Source organism: Hylobates moloch, unplaced genomic scaffold (genome assembly GCF_009828535.3).
Source record: "Hylobates moloch isolate HMO894 unplaced genomic scaffold, HMol_V3 SCAFFOLD_9, whole genome shotgun sequence".
Classification (NCBI taxonomy): domain Eukaryota; kingdom Metazoa; phylum Chordata; class Mammalia; order Primates; family Hylobatidae; genus Hylobates; species Hylobates moloch.
In genome coordinates this window covers 31,331,922-31,346,197 of record NW_026652284.1, presented here as the reverse complement: position 1 = coordinate 31,346,197, position 14,276 = coordinate 31,331,922, and positions in this window count along the sequence as shown.

The following is a 14,276-nucleotide window of genomic DNA, read 5'->3' as shown; positions in this document are numbered from 1 at the left end:
GCAGGTCCCCAAGGAAGCATAGTTAGTGGGTATGTTACAGATGTTGGAAATTTAAAAATAATATATGCCGTGTATATTAAGATGTGAAGTTTCAGGCTAATATAATAGCAAAAATGAATAAAGTTAATTTTTCCTGATTTAAAAAATGGTAATAATAAGGAAAAATTCTTTTCCAGAAAGGAAAATAATGCATTTACAAGTAAAATGAAGCTAAAAGGAATAAAATGAACAGGGCTGATGGTTCTTAGCAGTCACATGTTTGCAAGTCAGCTGTTTATAATAAACTTAGATTTTAAATTGATTATTTTATTGAGCTGGCTTTTCTTTTGAAAATAGTTACATCAAATAGTGTGAAAATAGATCCAGATGTAGTTGCTTCTTTGAGATTATCGGGACTGTATGAGCAAATGGAAGATAGGTCATTTGATTATAAAATAATTAAGGATTCATTTTATGTTTGGAAATATCTGAAACAGTTTTAGCACTAAAGGCACAGAATGTAAATTTAAAAAGACCATTAGCTTATTTGTAATATTGGATTGGTATTATTGCTAACATTGGTATTATGATTAATTATTGAAGATTCATGTATTCATGTGGTAATTCATTTTGCAGAGTTAATTAGTATTTCTTCCCTCTAAAATATAGTAAAAAATGTGTGGCATTATCTTCAGTAGCTAAACTTCATAAGGATGTTAAAATAGGCCTTTGCTTACAGAGGCAAAAAGATTATAAGACTTTTCAGTAACAGAAGAGAGCATTTATTTAATTATAGATATTTTCACTATAATTTTAGAGGAAATACACAATTACATAAACACTCAATATAATATCTTTTTAATTTGCATAGTGTGGGCTTAAACGTATACTCTAAAGTAAACCAGAGCCATAATTATACAGACTTTGAAGTTAATGCCTAATCTTTTCACCAAATATAATAATCTATTATTTTGTTTGTAAATATGTTAGCATATCAACACTTTTAGCCACTAATGTATGTTGAATTCTTGAGAATAACTATTTATACTTTCTTATCCTTTTGAAATATCTACATAATTTCACCTGGTTAATATTTTGGAAGAACATAATTGGCAACTTTAAAAAAAATCCTTATTAGTAAATTGTATTTGAAGTTCTATGTAGAATACACTGCTTAGTTTGGAATTTATAAGGCTGTATTTCAAGAATCTGTCTTTTTACTTTGAACCATAATTGATATGTGTATGCTATTTAACAATTCTATGCACACTGAAGTGGTTTGTTCAGTACATATTGCTAACATTTTGTACAGTTTTCTATAATCCATACTTTCATAACTACTGAATATAATAATTGATTTACTTATTTGAATTTTCAATAATATACAGTGGATCTTCAAGCGTATGAGGATTTTAAAATCTTAAAAGAGTTTCTGGGGATTATTGTGCATTTCATTTTTTAAAGACTTGATTCTCTTAATGAGTCTTCATCGTCTACGATGATTAAGGCATGAGAATTCACACCCAAACTTGTATGAACTCTGCCTTCAGAGAACTTACAAATTAAGGGGAAATAGAACACATGCACCATCAAATAAGATGGAAAGACGATAGAAAGTCATATGTTTTATAACAGAGGAATAAACAAATTCAGAAAAGATGAAACTGCAAAAATGATGAGAGCCAGATAAGAAATAAAGGGGCTTGAGTCTCTTCCACTTCCTCCTTAATCCTCACTCTCAGCAAAGTGCTACCTTGCTTCCTCCTTCACTGGGAAAACAAAAGTGATCAAAAGAGAACTTCCGTTAAATACCACCACCGCTTCTACTCACCTCATTGTTCCTGTACCATCAACTTCACATCATCACCAGTTATTATGGATGACCTCTCCATATCCCTATCCAAGGTCAATCCCTTCATTTGCTCTCAAAATTCCATTTCCTCCAGGGAGATTTCTCCAGCATTTATCCTCTCTGTGTCCTGCATCATTAAGTTTTCTCTCTCTTTGAATTATGCTGAGCAGCATACAAACATTGTTATTTCTCCCATGTATTTTATTTTAAAAATTGTCTTTTAACCTCATTTTCATCTCCAGCTGACACTATATTCCTTGTCTTCACTTTATAAAACCCCTTGTAAGAATTTTCTCAACTCGCTATTTCTAAAAGAATTTGGAACATATTCTGGGTGAGGATCCCTCATTCATCTACCAAAAATTCTTTTGTCAAAACCATTCTGGATATCTTCTTTGACAGATCCCTTCTTAGTTCTCATCTTCATTATCTGTCACCTAGTTTCAGCATTGGATGCCATTGATGGCTTCCACTTGAAACCCTTTCTCCACTTGGCTTTCGGGATGGCACACACACATGATTTTCCTCTAACTTCCCATCCTCTCCTTCTTAGTATCCTTTACTGTTTCTCCTCATTATCTAACCTCTTCATTGAATCCCAGGACTCAATCCTTAGATCACTTTATATTGCTGTCCATTCTCACTCCCGTGATGCTCTCACCCAGTCTCCTCGCTTTAAAGATCATCTTTACGTTGATGGCTCCAGCCTGCAACCCCATCCCATTATCCTACAGCCTAGCTGATAAAGTTGCCAGATTTAACAAATAAAAATACAAGATACCTAGTAAAATGGGAATTTTGGACAACCAATGAATAATTTTTAGTATAAGTATGTACCATTATATATCTAGGATAGACTTACATTAAACAATTTTTAAATATGAAATTTTAACTTTACTGATCATCCTGTATTTTATCTGATCAGACTACCTGACATCTCCAATTTGATGTCCAAAAAATGTCTCAAATGTAAAATATCCTAAATTGTGCTCCACACATTCCAACAAACACCATTTTATCTTGTAGTCTTCCTTGTCTCAGTTAAAGGCAACTCCTTTCTCCCAACTTCTCAGACCCAAATCAGTTATCTTGACTTCTGTCTTATACTCACATACACAGTGGATCCATCATCACATCTCATTATGTCTAACCTCAAATACCACATGTTCAGAATTTGGTCTTTTCTCATGGCCCATCTGCAGCTACCTTGGCCCCAGCTGTCACAATCTCATCTACTAATTGTCTCTCTGCTTCAGCCTCTGGCTCCTTTCATTGTGTGTTTTCAAAACAGCAACTAAAATACATAAATGGATTGGTAAGGATAGGTGCCAATACAAAGGATGCAACTGCTTCAAAAGATAGCGCCAACCTTAGATACAAAACTTTAGAAATAAAAACATGTGTATTTAAATCTTGTCCAGGTTGTTTTCAATAACTTTTTTAACAAGTAAAACTTTGCCACCCATTAGTTTTTCTTTCAAGGTCTATGCTAGGAAGATAAGCCATCATTACACAGCCCTCATTTGCATCCCTGAAGTCACATCACGCTGCAGGAAATGTTCCCAAAAGTCCTGGCTGCATAATTTAAGCTGAACTCTTTCAAAGTTTGAGAAATTTAAAAAGGTCAACAATTAAAGTAGCTATTAAATAGCGACTTTTCTGCTGTTTTCCTATGTAATAACAATAGATAACATTTATTTAGAATATACGGTGTGCCGGACTCTGCTTTAAGAATTTCATGTAGATTTTGTACTACTGTATCACTATTTGCCAATGAGGAATAGAAAGATAAAGTGACTTGTCCAGGTAACACTGCCAGGGCCAGGGATCCAGATCAGCACTATAACCTTGGAGGCCACACTCTTAACCATCACACCACACACACGTAGCTCCAGCAGGTAAGGGGCTCCTTCACCTGAGCTGTTTAAGAGTCTTCTGGTTTGTTTTTTTTTTCCTTTTAGTTATTCGGAATTCTTATTTTCCTTGACATTCCCATAGCAATGGTTTTCTCTGTCATCAGAAAAAAAAGATATAAATAAACTTGAAAATATAAATTGACTATTGAAATTCATACACCCAAGCACACACACATACACACTCCCAGAATATGAAAAGGCTATTATGTTGACATCTACAGCCCAACCTGCAGAGATATGTTTGGAAGATCAGAACTTAGTAATTATGCTTTTCTGAGACTCCTTGAAATCATGTTGGTTAAACAATGTAAGTGTATTCTGAAGCCCAACGGTTATTACTGATGAGTTAAATATCACGGCTTAGTATTATAAGGGAGTATCTCCTGTGATGCTTAAGAGGATTATGCAGCTGTTCTGTAGCTCTTTCTGAATCCCACAACCCCAAGAAGGCTGACAAAGCCCCCTGATAGAAGCCATCCACAGAAGAATATTGCATTCCTCACAGCCTTTATTAGTCACGCAGGAGAGACTTTTCCAACATGAACAGGCAAAGTGAAAATTCTCATCAGCAAAGATGAGTCAGAAATTCTGGAGTTTAATTCTGACTGTGCTCATCATCTGGCCATAGGAAAGTTAATCATCACTTAAGGCCCCGAGATTTCTCAGCAAGATTAGCTTACAGCATTATTCATAAATCTGTTACACAGTGACAACACAGTACCGTGGAAGTGGCCACATGGATATGTGGCCTCACTTTCAGATAGGCTTAGTGCAATCAAATTAGAACTCAGGATTTAAAAACTCACTCAAAACTGCACGACTACATGGAAACTGAACAAACTGCTCCTAAATAACTATTGGGTAAATAACAAAATTAAGGCAGAAATAAACAAGTTCTTTAAAATCAATGAGAACAAAGATACAATGTACCAGAATCTCTGAGACACATTCAAAGCAGTGTTTAGAGGGAAATTTATAACACTAAATGCCCACAGGAGAAAGCGGGAAAGATCTAAAATCGAAACCCTAGTATCACAATGAAAAGAACTAGAGAAGCAAGAGCAAACAAATTCAAAAGCTAGCAGAAGACAAGAAATAACTAAGATCAGAGGAGAACTGAAGGAGACAGAGACATGAAAAACCCTTCAAAAAAGAGCAGGATTTTTGAAAAGATTAACAAAATAGATAGATGGCTAGCCTGAATAATAAAGAAGACAAGAGAGAAGAATCAAATAGACACACAAAAAAATGATAAAGGGGATATCACCACTGATCCCAGAGAAATACAAACTACTATCAGAGAATACTATAAAAATCTAGAAGAAATGGATAAATTCCTAGAGACATACACCCTCTCAAGTCTAAACGAGGAAGAACTCGAATCCCAGAATAAACCAATAACAAGTTCTGAAATTGAGGCAGTAATTAATACTAACCAAAAAAACCCCAGGACCAGATGGATTCACAGCCCAATTCTACCAGAGGTACAAAGAAGAGCTGGTACCATTCCTTCTGAAACTATTCCAAACAATAGAAAAAGAGGGAATCCTCCCTAACTCATTTTATGAGGCCAGCATCATCCTGATACCAAAACCTGGCAGGGACACAACAAAAAAGAGAAAATTTTAAGCCAATATCCCTGATGAACATCGATGTGAAAATCCTCAATAAAATACTGACAAACGGAATCCAGCAGCACATCAAAAAGCTTATCCACCACGATCAAGTCGGCTTCATCCGGGGATACAAGACTGGTTCAACATACGCAAATAATATACGTAATCCATCACATAAACAGAACCAATGACAAAAACCACATGATTATCTCAATAGATGCAGAAAAGGCTTTTGGTAAAATTCTACACCCCTTCATGCTAAAAACTCTCAATAAATTAGGTACTATGGAATGCGTCTCAAAATAATAAGAGCTACTTATGACAAACCCACAGCCAATATCATACTGAATGGGCAAAAGCTGGAAGTATTCCCTTTGAAAACCGGCACAAAACAAGGATGCCCTCTTTCACCACTCCTATTCAACATAATATTGGAAGTTCTGGTCAGGGAAATCAGGCAAGAGAAAGAAATAAAGGGTATTCAAATAGGAAGAGAGGAAGTCAAATTGTGCCTGTTTGCAGATGATATGATTGTATATTTAGAAAACTCCATTGTCTCAGCCCAAAATCTCCTTAAGCTGATAAGCAACTTCAGCAAAGTCTCAGGATACAAAATAAATGTGCAAAAATCACAAGCATTCCTATATACCAATAATGGAACTAGATTTGAGAAATCCAGTTCTTTTAGATGTAATTTCATCCCAGAGGGCTAAGAGAGAAAATGTTTTATATTTCATGTCAAAACATTGAGTTAATTCACTTAAAAGACAGAAACAGTCAAGTTAATATTTTGGGGGCTTAATAATAGTAAAACAACTAATTGGTAGACTGGTTTTTATTCACTTTTCAATTCATTTAGTAATATATATTCTTCTGGAAAATAAAGGGATGATGATTATCACATCTTCCCTGGCACGTCTTACATGGCCAGAGAAGGAGGAAGGCAGTGAAAGGGAAGCTCGGCACACTTTTAAACAACCAGATCTCATGAGAACTCATTCATTATCACGAGAACAGCAAGTGCGAAGTCCAACTATTGAAATAGTTGTCTTTGATTTTTTTAACTAAACTGAACACATACCCTAATTTTATTTTTTACCTTAAAGCAAAATCAGGAGTTGATAAATGAAATCATTAAAGAATTGTGAAAGTTGTCTTGAACATTTGTTTCCAACACAAGAAGCTTTGTCAACATCCAAGAGAGGATTAAAAATCAAAACAAATACTAAACAAATAAGCAAAATTAGAAAAACATTGTTGCCACATACAACATGACTAGACATTTGCTTATCACTCAACCATTGTTGGTATTTAGTGTGAAATGTTTGCTGCCCTGACAAAACTCTCTAAAGAATGCATAAAGCAAAGTCTTTGCAAAGAGTCTACGCAATATTTATTGAATGTCACCTACAGCAAAATGAACCCCACTTTCGACCAAAGCAAATTATCTATTCAATTCAGTATTTACATTGATAGCTATTGCTATAAGTGTTTACACTCAGTTGTAAAAAAAAAAAAAAAAAAAAACTGTTTCTATGTAATGAGATGAAAAATGCGTCTTAGCATGAAAATTTATTTTAAGTGTGATTATATTAAAATACATTTACAAATTCTTTGATACTTCTTTAAGCAGTGGAAGTCAATTTCCTTCCTTTTGAGACTGGGCTATATAGAGACTTGCTTCTAATAAGTAGAATACAGCAGAAATCATGGTGTGAAGCATCCAAGAGTAAGACCTAGAGGGCACTGTGGCTTCCTCCTTGGCTTTTCTGTATTACACACAAGGGAGCAATCAGTTGTCATGCTGTGAGAACACTCACTCAACCCTATGTAGATATTTCTATTGGAAGAACTGAAATCTCATTCCAAAGCCAACAAAGAAGTGAGGGCTTCTGAAAATGGCTACATGAGGGCACCATCTTGAAAGTGAATAGTTCAGCCCCCACCAAGCTATTGGATGAGCATAGCCTTAGATACCATCTGTGGGCAGCCTCATGACCTATCTGAACCAGACTATTCTGCTACACTGCACTGAATTCCTGCCCACAGAAAATGTCAGTTAATAAGTGCTTATTGTTTTAAGCTGCTAGTTTTGGGGATCCTAGATAGCTAATATAAGTAGGACAGTCTTTTAAAAAAATCCTAAAAAGCTACTTACAATAGAAGATAAAATCCTGAAGGCATGAATGTTAGTCAGGGCCCAGGAAGCCAATAGTGACTGCTTGCTAATTTATTCTGCATGAAAAAATGAAAGAAATTTGTTTTTGCTTCCAAGAGAAGCATGAGGGAGGAGAAAGGAAGAAATAAAAAGGGGATAGCCAGTAAAATAACTACAAACTATTCAATCTATATAGAAGGAATAGGAAACCTCAGGAGTTAGAAAGTTGAAAACAATATTTAAAGAACTAGAATGTATGCTGTGATTGTAAGTTTTGGGGTGTGTGTGTGTGTGTGTGTGTGTGTGTGTGTGTGTGTGTGTGTGTGTGTGTGTGTTGTGTGTGTGTGTGTGTGTGTGTGTGTGTGTGTGTGTGTGTGTGTGTTGGAACATCAAGAAAAATCAAGATTAGGAGTAAAGATGAGCAACGATAAACATGAAAATACATGTCTCTCATTTTTCTATTTAAACCTCAGGGAGCTTTTTGGGCTTCCGTAGAATATCTTGTTTAAATCTGAAAGGTCACAGTGGTCCAGGTTATATAAAAATCCAAAACAATATTAATAACTCTGCCCTAGCCTGAGATGTACCAACTGAAAACATGAAAAATATGGTATGTCATAATATTTTAAAATATGATATTTTACTTATTGATGTCTTTCCACAATGCCACAGGAGTAAAATCTAAATTGACAAGTCATTTGACTGGACTAAGTCAGACATCTTTCTACTATCTAGCTCCCCTTTCATTTACTCTCTCTCTCTCTAACCTTTGTTATCTTCAAATAACTTCTTCCCAAACTGTCTATTCTGTGGTGCATTGAGGTAGAACAGTGTGGTATCATTCTAGAAACGCCATGGACTTTGAAGGGAGACAAACCTGGGTTCAAATATTAATTTAAAATTGTACCAGAAAGCTGCTGTGACATCTTAAATTATGTATGAGTCTGTTCTCACTCTGCTATAAAGAAATATCTGAGACTGGGTAATTCATGAAGAAAAGAAGCATAATTGGCTCATGGTTCCACAGATTGTACAGAAAGCATTGTTGAAGAGGCCTCAGGAAACTTTCAAACATGACAGAAGGTGAAGGCATGTCTTACATGGCCAGAGAAGGAGGAAGGCAGTGAAAGGGAAGCTCGACACACTTTTAAACAACCAGATCTCATGAGAACTCATTCATTATCACGAGAACAGCAAGTGCGAAGTCCACCCCATGATCTAATTGCCTCCTATTAGGCCCCTCCTCCAACACTGGGGATTACAATTTGACATGAGATTTGGGCGGGGACACAGATCCAAATCACATCAGTGTTTTTAATGTCTTTCAGCCTCAGTTTTCTTTCATGTAGTATGAGATTAATAATATTTATCTCCTATCGTTTCTATAAGATTAAGTGAATAATACGCCTAAAACCTTAGCTCAGGGCTTAGTCACATTGGGAACATATATTGGTGAAAACAGTTATACTTGTTATTATAATTTAAATCTTCCTCTTGACCTCCTAAAATGTGAGCTGATAAAAGTGTAAGGTATTAACTTTTTACATTATACTCGAGGAGAGACAAGTAGGATTGCCTGCTGAATTACCCTAAGAATCTCAGGTTGTCTGGCAATAAACCCCACAGAATTTGGGGCTTTGTCTCCCTAAAGTGAAGGGAGAGTGGTTTCCATTCCACTCCCTTAGTGGGAGAGGATGCCCCTGAACTCAACCAGTGAACTCAACTTTCCGTAGGAAATATAGACTAAGGCCTCCCTCCCTCTTCAGCCTGAAGGCCTCTTCCCATAAGACTGCCTGGTGCTATCGGACATTTCCCTGTACTGAGGCTGCTCGTGCCGTAGCCCTGACCGTTGACTAATGTACATATACAAAATGGTTCCTGGGCTTGCACTTAGAAGACAATGTCAAATGACCAAACATCTCACCATAGAGGATATTCAGATAAAAACGTGCTCAACATCATTAATTATTTTTAAAAATGCAAATGAAAACTATGAGATACGACTAACCACTAGATACCTATTAGAATGTCTAAAATTAAAAGGACTGACTATAACAAGCATTAGCAAGAATATGGAGCAACTGGAACTCTAATACAAGGTAAAATGGTACAACAACTTTAAGAAAAAGAGGCAGTATGACAAGGAACCAAGGTCAGTCCTCTGGAGCGTAGTGCCACGGTGTATAGAGCAGGGTCTTGAATGCCTTTCTGTGAAGGGATGAGAGAATTGGGGGTTGTATGCTTCCTCTTGCTGATGCTGGGCTTTTGTATTTTCCCAGTAAAATCTGTCTTTTCTATCCAGGCTGCATGATGCTATCATGTTTGCCATCATCCATCATGCCTTGCATTGAACAAAACAGACAAAAAGTCGTTGCCCCTGAAGTGCACATTGCATTGAGGAAAAATAAATAAGGTAAATATGTAAAATATTATATATGAAAAATATGAACATGTAAAAGAGATATGAATGTGTGAGAAACATAAGATGAAGATAAATGCTGTGAAGAAAAATTAAGCAGACAACAGGGAGTGCCAGGAAGATGTACATATTTTATGAGTCAATGATTTACTTTTAGGTGTGTATAGCCTGGATAAAACTCTCAGCATGTGCTCAAGATGACATACACAGCATGCTTGTTCAGAAATATTTGAAGTAGCAGAAGTGAAAATAAAATGGAAGGATTTAAACGTCCATCAGAGAGGTCACCTGGCCGTTACTCTTCTATAGAAAGATTACCATAGTCGATTACAGGTGATGGGTGGATGAGGGATAAGACTGGCACCAAGGAGTCTTAATATAAGATCATTGAGGTAGCTTAGACAAAAATAATATGACAGCTAACATTTCTGGGTGCTTACCAGAAGCAGTGGGTGATGTTCTAAAAAGTTAACATAACTCATTCAATCCCCTCAACAACTCTACGTAGTAGATGTTATTGTCGCCTTTACAGATGAAACAACAGAGAAAGAAAGAGGTTAAGGGATGTACCCAAGATCACACCTCAGTAGCAAGGACAGGCACCAAACCAGAAAATCTGAGTTGAGAATCACTGTTTTAACTATGATTAGCTATGTTCTGAGAACATCCATGTAGTCTCAGTAACCATAAGAATGGAGAAAGCATGAAGAATTTCTAGGAAAAATTCTACTTCCTTCTACCTAGTTACCATCATCTTTGTTCTATGATTCCTGTGGAGAATGATTTACATAAAAGAAATTTCTATAATTATGTCTCAGAAATCAGGATTTTACTCCCACGCATTCAGTTGACAGAACAAAGTTCCATCTTCATCAATAACTGCCTAGAGCAATTTGTCTCATCTTCTAATTAGATTCAGAACAATTTGAAGAAAAAGAACAGGAGTTTTATATATTTTATACAAATCTAATTGTCTTTCATCTGTTCTACGAGAGAAGTTTCATTAAGTGCTAAATTACAAAGCCTAAAGTTATACAGTGACTTTTTTTCTTTTGTGTTTTCTCGTGCATATTTTTTTACATTACGGTTATTTGCTTTTGATTTAATGTCAAATTATAATACTGTTTTAGTTATTCCATTATCATTTCAGGTGTGCATCACAAATTTAACATTTTAATGAGATGGCAATGACTTAAAATCAAGCACTAAACGTTACAAATTGTAACGGTCCTGGATTTTTTAATTGCAATCATCCTTTCTTCCTCGATTGTAAAATTAAGTGTGTGCTAGCTAGCAGAATTCTCAGTTCCAAGACTTAAAATATTTCCACGCTTACACCAAAAATAACAAATTATTTTGTAAATGTCTACAGGAAGACCATTGAGACTTATGAACATGATGAACCCTTTTTAGTTTCTTTTTTAAAATGCTGTTATCTCATTTTAACATATTTATTTTTAGATAGAGATTATTTTATTGCTTAGGTGTAAGAGGAAAATTAAAGAGTCTTTTAAATAGATTATTGGATTTATTAGGCTAAGCAAATCCTCTTTGGAATAATAAAAACCTTATTAGGTCATTAAAGACTGAAGTATGGTAGATTTGTTTTTACACTTTTACCTCATGTGCTTTTGTGTTACACTGAAATTTTTAGAACTTCCTAAACTATTTTTTAACCTGGTAATAACTAAGCTATTAGGCTATAAAATGTTTTGATTCTTTCCAGAGTGTCTCAAGCATGTCCATAACCTTAAAATCCTGTGACTTTGCTCTTTTTGTAGGCAGGAAATAATCATAATTCAAATGTATACACCATCAAACCTAGTCATTGAGAACATTGAGAAACTTACTCTTTCTATGTAAAATCAATGTCAAATTCCTCAGAAACTGTGGGAAACTACTATGACTCATTTCTTTTGCTTCAGTGTAATCACTTGGAAGGAAAGACAGACCTTGGTGACAGAAAGACCTGGGTTCAAGGCTTACCTCAGCACCTTAATCTGTGACCTTGGAAAAGTTTTGTTTTTCTCCTTAAAACTTTTTAAGCTCTTCTTTCTAAACTCTCTTTGGCTCAATTTTCTGGTCTGCATTTGTAAATGTGGTATAAAAGTTGTACCACCTGAGAATCATAATAAGGATTAAATAAAGTATTTAGTGTGCTGCCTAGAATATACTAAAAGCTCAATCAGCGGCAGACATTATTTCCACTTTATTATTTCATCTCATTCTTCATGATATCCTGGGGTTCTGTCTTTCATGCATCTGTGATAAGATGAAGAGAAATATTGTTTTCCTCCATGGAAACACTTTACTTAAATGTCCCAGGAAACCAGAGGCTAAGCAAAAAATGCGTAAGCTCTTGATTATCAGGCACTCCCGTTCTGAGGTAGGATTTCCAATATATCAGTATAACATGTTATTCTATATGCAGTCACTGCACACAGTGGATTTCAATATAATTCACTTCATAAATTAAGCCTGCTGGCAGAAATAAAGACTATTTTAAGGGTATATGAGTAAAATTTGTATGACAATCAGATAACCTAAATGAAGTGGGAAAATTTCTAGAGGAACAAAATTACCAAAACTGACTCAAGAAGAAATAGAAAATCTAAAGATAACAAGTAATAAGATCAAATCAATAACAATAAAAAAAACATCGTACCAAAAAAAACAATCCAGAGACAAATGGTTTCACTGGTGAATTACACCAAACATTTAAAGAATTAATATGAACCTGTCTCAAGTCCTTCCAAAAAGAAGAGAATGGAATCATTCTTAACTTATTCGATGAGGCCAGATTAAGTAATATAATCAGTCATATGTTCAGTAATAAATAATTCTATTCAGTATTACCCTGATACCAACTCAGACAAAGAACAAGAAAAAAAATCCAAAACTACAGGCCAATATCTCTTACAAATATAGATGAAAAATTCCTAAGGACATAATAGTAAATCAAATTCAACAGCATATTAAAAGGATTATACAACATGACCAAGTGAGATTTATTCTGTAAATTCAAGATGGGGTTCAAAAATACCAAAATTAATCAATGTAATATACCATATTGTAATACATCAATAGAATAAGGGGGAAAAGTACATGCTTATTTCCATTGATGCACAATTGCATTTGATAAAATTCAACGATAAAATCACTCAGCAAACCTGAGAATGGAAGGGAACTTTGTCAACATGATAAAGGACATTAATAAACATCCCACAGCTAATATTATACTTGTTATAGACTAAATTGTGTCCCTTCGAAATTCATATATGGAAGCCCTAAACCCCAGTTTTCTAGAGTGTTACTCTATTCGAGATAGGGCCTTTAATGAGGCAATTAAGGTAAAATGAGGCCGTAAGTGTGGGGCCCTAATCTCATAGAACTGGTGTTTGTGTAGGAAGAGGAAGAGACAACAGAGATGCATACCCACAGGGAAAATGCCACGTGAGGACAGTAAGAAGGTGCCATCTCTGAGCCAAGGACAGGAACCTCAAGAGACACCAAACCTGCTGATACCTTAATCTTGGATTTTCAACCTCCAGAATTGTGAGAAAATAAGTTTTGGTTGCTTAAGCCACCTGGTCTGTGGTATTTTATTATGACAGCCCTAATGAACTAATACAATACTCAGTTATGAAAGGCAGCAAGCTTTCTTTCTAATATTATGAAAAACTGAAGTAGGCTACTTTCAGCACTGCTATTCAACAGGGTACTGAAAGTTCTAGCCAAAGATATTAGGCAAGAAAATAATTTGAAAAGAAGAAGTAAAACTACTTGAAGATAACATGATCCTATATATAGCAAATACCCCAAAATTCACCAAAAAAAGCTGCTAGAGCTAATAAGACAATTCATCAAAGTTGCAGAGTCCAAGATCAACACAAAATTCAGTTGTGTTTCTACACACCAGCAATGAACAATTTGAAAAAGAAAATTAAGAAAATAATTTCATTTATAATACCATCTGTATTAGTTCATTCTCACACTACTATAAGGAACGACCTGAAAGTGGGTAATTTATAAAGAAAGGAGGTTTAATTGACTCACAGTTCCACCAGCTGTACAGGAGGCATGGCTAGGGAGACCTCAGGAAACTTACAATCATGGCAGAAGGGCGAAGGAGAAGCAAGCATGTTTTCACATGGCAGCAGGAGAGAGAGAGAGAGAAGGCGGAAGCTCTACACACTTTCAAACAACCAGATCACGTGAGATCTCATTCACTATCACAAGAACAGCAAGGGGGGAGTCCACCCCCATGATTCAATCACCTCCCACCAGGCTCCTCCTCCAACACTGGGGGATTAAAATTCAACACAAGATTTGAGTG